The sequence below is a fragment of the Vombatus ursinus genome, unplaced genomic scaffold, assembly GCF_900497805.2.
Source record: "Vombatus ursinus unplaced genomic scaffold, bare-nosed wombat genome assembly UNPS02009835.1, whole genome shotgun sequence".
Taxonomy (NCBI): Eukaryota; Metazoa; Chordata; class Mammalia; order Diprotodontia; family Vombatidae; genus Vombatus; species Vombatus ursinus.
This window is the reverse complement of record NW_020949613.1, coordinates 8,650,871-8,661,045: the sequence shown is the minus strand read 5'-3', so window position 1 is coordinate 8,661,045 and position 10,175 is coordinate 8,650,871.

Genomic DNA, 10,175 nt, shown 5'->3' with positions numbered 1-10,175 from the left:
TTCAGGTGTTTTCAAAATATACATTAAACTTTGGTAAAGTTTCCCAAAGGTTTTCATGCACCTTGGATTGTATAATTTATTCAAGGCACACATTACTTTAAGGATTTCATTTTATTGTTGCTTTCTGATCTAGCATTGGGCTTTGATCTTTGTACATGATAGGGGTAATTCAGTGGTATTCCAGAACTCTAGCATATTGCTATATTTGGGGTATCCATGTATTGGGACTATGTTCTAGCTAAAAAATAAGTTTCTTCTTCACTTTCTAATAATAGCTATCCTTAATGGTCATGCTAAAGTCTAATAATAGGTGCCTCTAATAACAGGCATCTCAGAATATGTGAGTGAATCTTTAGAATATTTTCAGAGTAGTAACTAGAATTACATGATTGAAGCTTTCCCCAAGGTGTTGAATTCAGGTAGCATTGAAATAAAATGTCACTGATAGAACTTATGAACTTTCAATAGTAGGGAAACAATGGAGTTTAGCACCTAGCTCGGAACAATATTTACTTCACATTGAAAATCACTAGTGACATATCTCCCTGTATCCCAAAACTTAAGGTGAGTTTCATGCCATTTACTTTGAATGTGGTTTGTGAAAAGGTTCTAATCGGAGCGGGTCAAGCATACTACAGTGACACATCATTTTGCAGCACATCTGAAAACAGGTCTTCACAAGACCATATTCTTGGATGTTAGATCAGTTTAAACTCAAATTTGGGAGAATGAAAGGGTAAAAGAATTTAGTTATAAGTCACTCTGAAAAGCCATTTTGAATATTGCTTATTGAAGGGATTTGGGGGTGCAGTTGCTTCCCTTTTTCAAGTAACATTTTCAGGGCCTTTTAAGTAAGTGGCCAGTGAAACACTGAAATTATTGTAGTCTGAACTATATTCAATAGAACAGAAATTATTTTCTCAAAAGACAAAGATAGAGTTATTCAATGATTTTTAAAAGAATTCTTAGTTCAAGAATAACACAAATCTATCAAAATGGCTTCTACAAATTGAGGATATAATTCTTCACAATAATTATAAAGATACAAGATACATACATGAAAGCATTTTTCCTGATCAAATGGAATAAGATCTCAAATCAACATAGTGCATGGACTTAGTTGGGGTGGCTTCGATACAAAATCACATAGATTAGATCAACAACAACAACAGAGAGAGGGAGAGAGAGAGAAAGAGAGAGGGAGAGAGAGAGAGAGAGAGAGAGAGAGAGAGAGAGAATATGTTCCCCTTGGTGCTTCTCTGCCCATTAGATAAAGACTAGAAGAATCTAAACCAAGATATAGTGAAAATTCTCTGTTCCATTAAATCATTTTCCAGTAATCACAATTTCCACTGTTGAAGTCATGACTCATTGCCTCCTTGTGCTTATATTCTCTCTAGCCCATTTGAAGCTCTCCCTGAGAGTTAGAAACAAAATACCCTCACTGACTTCTTAAGTACTATGCTAGATATAAGGGTTATTTCAGAGACCCCATGTTTGTTTGTTTGTTTGTTTGTTTTAAGAAAAGATTTCTCCCTTAGTTTAGCCATAGGACCTAATAGTGAATGCTTTTCTAAATCAACCTTTCTGACAAGGACTGAGAAGGAGAGAATATGGATAATTGCATTGTCCCTTCCAAATACCTAGAAGCTATTGAGGGGTCACCTGATAAGGAAACAAGAACTCTGATATTTTCAAGTATAGCCAAGCAGTAATATTCTTTAAAAAAAACAACCAAACAAATAAACAAACAAAAAAAGCCTTAATATGCTAGAACATTTCTGAGCTGCTGTCAATTATCTGGATTAATTGTTCTTAAACTTTTTTTTCATGTCAAGGACCCCTTTATCAGTGTAGTGATGTCTATAGATACCTTGACAGAAATTTTTGTTAATAATTAAATAAAATATATAGTCTTATCAAGGAAACAAATTATACTGAAATATAGTTATCTCTATGTCTTCCTTCCTTTCCTTAATTCTTTCCTTGTTTCTTTCTTTGTTCTTTTCTTTCTCTTTTTAATTTATTTCTTTACTTCCTTTCTATCAGTCACAATCATGACACTAGGTCAAAAATTGTCTTTATGGTCCCCCCAATGCCCATTCAGGTCTAAATCACACATAAAGGTTCCTGCCCCTATTGTAATGGACAGTACTGGTGTACTTCTAACCTCAATACTTGGATAGCTCAGAATTCCCTGGAGTTTTCTCTAGATGTCTGGGGTGCACTAGGATTATGTAAATGTCTGATAGGTCCTAAAAGCTATAAGCCAAACTTCAAATAAAACTTGGCATTTAGAATCTGAGAATTCACTGAGGTGTCTTCCAAGGCTAATATATTTTTAAAACCTAAAATATTTAACATTACATAAACCACAAATAATTCCCTATACCTCAAAAACAACACACTAATAACAACAAAAATTCATCTGTTTTAACTTTGGCATTCATTGAATGTTTTTTAATAGCAGAATTATCTTCCTATTAATATTTTCCTTAGGATAATAATAAAATTAATTTATCCTGTTTGAACACTGGCTGATGATATGGAGAGGCAATCCAGAAATACAAAGAGTACCAGGAATGATCTGATCTAAGATTAACATCTTGCCATGGATCATCCATTAATGAGATCAATTTGTGCCCAGACACTTTCAGATAATGGTATTTGTGTCTATCCTCTTCTCCTTGTAGGTGTCAGTGTAAAAGTAAGGAGACTTTTCTTTCAAAGTGGGAGTACCCTACTACACTGGCCACCTTTTGGTTTATTCATGAAATAATGGTTATTTTTATATACTTAAAAGTATAAATCACCCATAATAATACCTATTAGCACTAATGGGAATTTTGTGTCATAAATCCCTTCTGTGACTAGAGAATGTACTGCAATATCTTGTTAATTGTCTGGTGTGTGTACCCCTAGATTTTTCAGGAATGATGAGCTATCATAGGCTGTGGAATATGGAGATAATTAGTGTCTCTTGTTTCTTTTCTTCAATATCAACCACCATGTTTTCTCATGTTATGTTGCATGTGTACATGTGCATGTGTTCAAAGAAATACATTTCTGAAAAGTTCAAGAGGGAGCAAAGAAGAGAATTGGGAGAATTTTGTCTTGTAAATTCATCTTTCATTAGTTTTAAAAGGGCTTATTAGTATAATTTACATATTTATGCACACAATGTATCCTTATTTTGAGTTCAGAATTTTAAAAGAATTAATTTTAAAAACCTTGAAAATTGCATTATTACAAATAAGATAAGAAAAAAGATTAATATCCTGATGAGAAAGTCAAATGCTACATCTAAATAAGAGAAAGTGTGGTATACTGGATTAAAAATGGAGCAAATATTTGAAAGTTATGGGTCAGACCCTACATTTGAATCTTACTATTTCAGTCATTTCAGGGGAAAAGAAAAATTATTAAGCCTACTATACCTACTATATGTATGTCAACCACTATGCTAAGTGCTTAACAAGTATTATTTCATTTTATCTCATTCAGGCACATCTCATAACCTCTCTGACTTTCAAGTTTCTTTTTCAAAATGTGGGAATGATATGTCTGTAACACTTACCTTAAAAGTTTGTTATTGCAAATGAGAGGATATAAATAAAAAATTCATTTTTTTCTATAGGGGATAATGGAGGTTCTAGACTTGTGTTGTGATAGCCATATAAAACTGACTATAGAAACTCCTTTCACTCATACAGATAATCAGTTGCCACATAATATATTTTAAATGTTAAATATTTCCCAATTACATGTAAAAATTAACATTTTTTAAATTTTACATTCTAATTTCTCTATTGTCTTTCTGGTCCTCTCTTTGAGAAGATAAACAACTTAATATTGACTATACATTTGAAGTCATGCAAAACATATTTACATATTAGCCCTGTTGAGAAAGAAGACATAAATAAAACAAAAATAAAGTGAAAAATAGAATGTTTCACTCTGCATTCAGTGTTTATAAGTTGAATCTCTGGAGGTAGATAGCATCTTTCATCATAGGTACCTTTGAATTTTCTTGCATGATTGTATTGATCAGAATAGCTAAGTCCTTCACACTTGATCATCCTCATAATGTTATTACTGTGTACAATGCTGTCCTGGTTCTGTTAACTTTACTTTTCATGAGTTTATAAAAGTCTTCACAGGTTTCTCTGAAATAACCCTGCTCACTATTTCTTACAGCAAAATAGTATTCCATCACAGTGATATACCACAGCTTATCCAATCATTCCCCAATTGATAAGTATACCTCTCAATTTCCAATCCTTTATCATGACAAAAAAAAGCTGCTATAAATATTTGTGTACAAATAGGTATTTTTCCCTTTTTATGTATCTCTTTGGGATACAGACCTAGTAGTAATATTGCTGGGTGAAAGGGTATGCACAGTTAAATAGGACTTTGGACATAGTTCAAAATTTTTCTCCAGAATGGGTGGACTAGTTCACAACTCAACCAGTAGCAAATTAGTGCCTCAATTTTTCCACCCACCCCCCAGAATTTATCATTTTCCTTTTTTGTTATGTTAGTCAATCTAATAGATATGAAGGTGGTACCTCATAATTCTTTTAGTTTGATTTTTTTAATCAATAATGATATATAGCATTTTTTCATGTGACTATTGATAGCTTTGATTTCTTCTGAAAACTGCCTGTTCATATCTTTGATGATTTATCAACTGGGGAAAGAAATTATTTTTTTTTTATAAATTTGGCTCAGACCACTATATATTTGAGAAATGAGGCACTTAGAAAAAATTGCTAATTTTTTTCAGTTCTTGCTTTTCCTTTTAATTTTGATTGCATTGGTTTTGTTTCTGCAAAAGTTTTTTAATTTCATACAATTCAAATTATCTATTTTAGTTCCCATAATGCTTTTTATCTTTTGTTTGGTCACAAACCCTTTCCTTATCTGCACATTTGACAGGTACATTTCTTCATGCTCCCCTAATTTAATTTTAACAATATACTTTATGTCTAAATCAATTACCCATTTTGATCTTAATTTGGTATACAGTGTGAGACGTTGGTCTATGCCTAGTTTCTGCCTAACTGTTTTGCAGTTTTTCCAGCCACTTTTGTCAAATGGTGAGTTCTTGCCCCAAAAGTTTGGATTTGGGGTTTATTAAACATTGGATTACTATCATAATTTACTACTATTTATAGTGTACCTAATGCATTCCACTGATACACCACTGTATTTATTAGCCAGTACCAGAATATTTGAAAGATTATCACTTCATAATATAGTTTGGAATCTTGAACTACTAGGCCACTTTGATTATCCTTTTTTCCACTCCACTGATTCCCTTGATATTCTTGACTTTTGTTCTTCCAGGTGAATTTTGTTACTATTTTTCTAGTTCTGTAAAATAATTCTTTGATAGTTTGGTTGATGTGGCAATCAAGAAGCCAATTATAGAAGTAAAAAATAGAAGTGAATTAACTTAGGTAGAATTGTCATTTTTATATATGTTGGCTCAGTCTACCCATGAAAAATAAATATCTTTCCAATTGTCTACATCTGTCTTTATTTGTGTGAAAAGTGTTTTGTAATTTTTCTCATATAATCTTTGGGTTTATCTCTAAGCAAATAGACACCCAAGTATTTTAGATTGTTTGTAGTTATTTAAATTGGAATCTCTCTTTCTATCTCTTACTGTTGGATTTTGTTGGTATACTGATGATTTGTGTAGATTTATTTATACCCTACAACTTGGCTAAAGTTGTTAACTATTACAACCACTTTTTAAATTGATTCTGTAAGGTTTTCTAATTAGAGCATTATTTTATCTGCAAAGGACAATAGCAATGTTTTCTAATTGCCTATTATTATTCTTTCATTCTTTTCTTGTTTTAGTGCTCTAGCTAGGAATTTCCGTACAATGTTTTAAGAGTATATTGTAGTTGTTTTTTCAATTATACGCGAAGACAATTTTTAACATTTATTTTAATAAAATTTTAAGTTTCAAATGATTTCCCTCCCCTTCTCTCCCCAAGAAAGTAAGCCATTTCATATGTTATATATGCTCTGTCATATAAAACATATTTCCATATTAGTCATGCTGTGAAAGAAAAATAAACCAGAACAAAATGAGAGTAAAAAAAAAAAACAGAGTAAAAAACTCACACACACACACAAAGAAAGAAAATAGTATTCTTCAATCTGCATCTAGATTACATCAAATTCCTCTCACCCCCAACACCCCCCAGATATGGATAGGATATTCTATCATGAGTACTTTTGAATTGTCTTGGATTATTGTATTGCTGAGAATAGCTAAGTGAGTCATAGTTGATTATTGCACAATATTGTTGTTACTGTGTATAATATTCTCCTAGTTCTTCTCACTTCAATTTGCTTCAGTTGATGTAAGTTTTTCCAGGCTTTTTCTCAAATCTACCTGCTCATCATTTCTTATAATAAAATAGCATTACATTATATTCACATACCACAACTTGTTCAGACATTCCTCAAGTGATGAGAATCCCTTAAATTTCCAATACTTTGCCACCACAAAAAGAGCTACTATAGATATTTTTGTATTTTTAAGTCCTTTTACATTTTTTTTTAAATTATTCTTTTGGTATACAGACTTAGTAGTGGAATTGTTGGATATGCTGAGCATGCAGTTTCATTGTCCTTTAGGCATGGCTCTGACTTCCTCTTCAGAATGGTTGGATAAGCGCACAACTTCACCAACAGTACATTAGTGTCCAAGTTTTCCCACAGTTTTTCCAACATTTATCACTTTTCTACCATGTTAACCAATCTGGTAAGTATAAGGTGGTACCTCAAAGTTGTTTTCATTTTCATTTTTCTAATCAATAATTCCTTAAAGCATTTTTTTCATGAGACTATAGATACCTTTGATTTCTTCATCTCCAAACTGCCTGTTCGTATCCTTTGACAATCTATCAATTGAGGAATGACTTGTATCCCTATAAATTTAATATAGTTCTCTATCTATATGAGAAATGAGGCCTTTAGCAGAGACACTTGCTACAAAAATTGTTGCCTAGCTTTTTACTTTGCTTCTTATTTTGGTTGCTTTGTATTTGTTTCTGTAAAACCTTTTTTAATTTAATATAATCAAAATTACCCATTTTACATCACATGATGTTCTCTATCTCTTGTTTGGTCATAAATTCCTCCCTTTTCCATGAATCTGACAGATAAATTATTCAATGGTTTGCTAATTTGCTTATGGTATGACCCTTTATGTTTAAATTATGAACCCATTGTGATCTCATCTTGGTATGGAGTGTAAGATGTTGTTCTTTTCCTAGTTTCTACCATATTGTTTTCACGTTTTCTGAAAAGACTCTGCCAACTAGTGAGACCTTTTCCTAGAAGCTAGAGTCTTTAGGTATATCAAACATTAGATTACTATGGTCATTTACTAAACCTTTTGCATCTAATTTAGTCAACTGATCTACCACTCTATTCCTTAGCTTGTACCAGATAGTTTTGTTGATTGTGGCTTTATAATATATGGTGAGATCTGATACAGCTAGGCTACCTTCCTTTGCATTTTTCATCAATAACATTTATATTAATGACTTTTTGTTCTTCCAGATGATTTTTTTATTTTTGCAGATCTATAAACTATTTTTATAATTTTGATGGGTATGGTGCTAAATATGTAAATTAATTTATGTAGAATTGTCATTTTTATTATGTTGGCTTGGCCAACTCATGAGCAATTGATATTTTTTTAGTTGATTATATGTGACAATGTGTGAAAAGTGTTTTGTTATTGTTCCTATATAGTTTGTGTCTATATGGGCTTGTCTTGGTATATAGATTACCATAGTCTATAGTTATTTTAAGTAGAATTTCTCTATTTCTTGTTTCTAAGCTTTGTTGGTAATATATAGAAATACTGGTGATTTATGTGAGTTTATTTTACATCCTACTGTTTTACTACAGTTCATAATTTCAATTAGTTTTTTTTTGTTGATTCTCTGGTATTCCTCAACATACCATCATATCATCTGCAAAGAGTGATAATTGTGTTTCCTCCTTGCCTACTCTAATTCCTTCTATTTCCTTTCTTCTTTTATTGCTAAAGGTAACCTTTCTAGTATACATTGGAATACATTCTTGTATTTCTATTATAATACTAAATAATAGTGGTAATAATGGACACCCTTGCTTTACCCCTGATCTTACTAGAAAGGCTTCTAACTTATAGATAATACTTGCCTAGGTATTAGCTAGATACTACTTATCATTTTAAGGAAAGTTCCATTTATTCCTATGCTCTCTAGGGTTTTTAATAGGATTGGGTATTTTGCAAAATGCTTTTTCTGTATCTAATGAGATGGTCATATGAGTTCTGTTGGCTTTCTTATTGATATTGTTAATTATTGGATAGTTTTCCTAATATTGAAGCAGCCCTGAGCTCCTGGTATAAATCCCACCTGGTCATAGTGTATGATTCTGGTAATATATTGCTGTAATCCCCTTGCTAGACTTTGATTCAAAATTTTGGCTTTGATATTCATTAGGGAAATTAGCCTATAGTTTTCTTTCTATGTTTTTCTTCTTCCTGATTTAGGTATCACTACCATATTTGTGTTATTACAGCAATTTGGTAAGAACTCTTATTCACTCATTTTTTCCAAATAGTTTATGTAGTATTGGAATTAATTGCTCTTTAAATACGTGATAGAATTCACTTGTAAATCCATCTGGCCCTGAGGATTTTGTCTTAGGAGGTCAATTGAGGTTCAATTTATTTTTCTAAGATGGGATTATTTAAATATTCTATTTCTTCTTCTGTTAATATGAGGACTTTTAAAAAAAGATTCATTCATTTCACTGAGAATGTTAGATTTATTGGCATACAATTGGGCAAAATAGTTCCTAATTATTGCTTCAATTAGCTCTTCTTTGGTGGTGAATTCATGCTTTTCATTTTTTGATACAGGTAATTTGAATTTCTTTCTATTTAAAAATCAAATTATCCAATGGTTTATCTATTTTTTTCATGAAACAAGCATTTAATTTTATTTATTAGTTCAAAAGTCATCTTGCTTTCAATTTTATTAATCTCTGATTTGATTTTTAGAGTTTCAATTTAGTATTAATTGGGATTTTAAATTTATTTTTCACTGGCTTTTTTAGTTGTGTGATCAATTAATTATTCTGTTATTTCTCTATTTTATTGATGTAAGCATTTAGTGATATAAATTTTCCCCTAATTGATGCTTTGGCTGCATCTCATAAATATTAATATGATATCTCATTATTGTCATTTTATTTGATGAAATTATTCATTATTTCTACGATTTGTTCTTTAACCCACTCATTCTTCAAGATTATATTATTTCATTTCCAATGAATTTTAATCTATCTTTCCATGCCCTTTATTACATGTAATTTTATTGCATCATGATTTAAAAAGGATGCATTTAATATTTCTGTCTTTTTGCATTTGCTTGTGAGGTTTTATGACCTTAAACATGGTCATTTTTTGTGTAGGTTCTATGTAGTACTGAGGAAAAAGGTATATTCCTTTCTATCCCCATTCAATTTTCTTCCAAAATTTATCATTTCTTACTTTTCTAAAAGCCTATTCACCTCATTAACTTCTTTCTTATTTATTTTGTGATAATACTTATTTAGTTTTGAAAGTGTAAATTTGAGGTTCCCCAGTAATGTTGTTTTATTGTCCATTTCCTCTTGAAACTCACTTAACTTCTCTTGTAGAAATTTGGATACTATACCATTTGGTGCATATATGTTTAGTATTGATATTACCTCATTGTCTATGGTACTTTTTAAAAAGATGTAGTTTCCTTCCTTGTCTCCCTTAAATTTATTTTTGCTTTCGCTCTATCTGAGATCATGATTGCTACCCAGGCTTATTTTTTTTTCTTTAGCTGAAGTGTAATATATTCTTCTCCAGCCTTCTACCTTTATTCTGTGTGTTTCTCTGTTTCAAATGTGTTTCTTGTAAACAGCATATTGTAGGATTCTGTTTTTATTTTTTAAACCCACTCTGCTATCTGCTTCTGTTTTATGGCAGAGTTCATTCCATTCCCATTCCCAGTTATGGTTACTAACTTTATATTTCCCTACATCCTATTTTCACCCTCTTTATAGTCTCTCTCTCTCTCTCTCTCTCTCTCTCTCTCTCTCTCTCTCTCTCT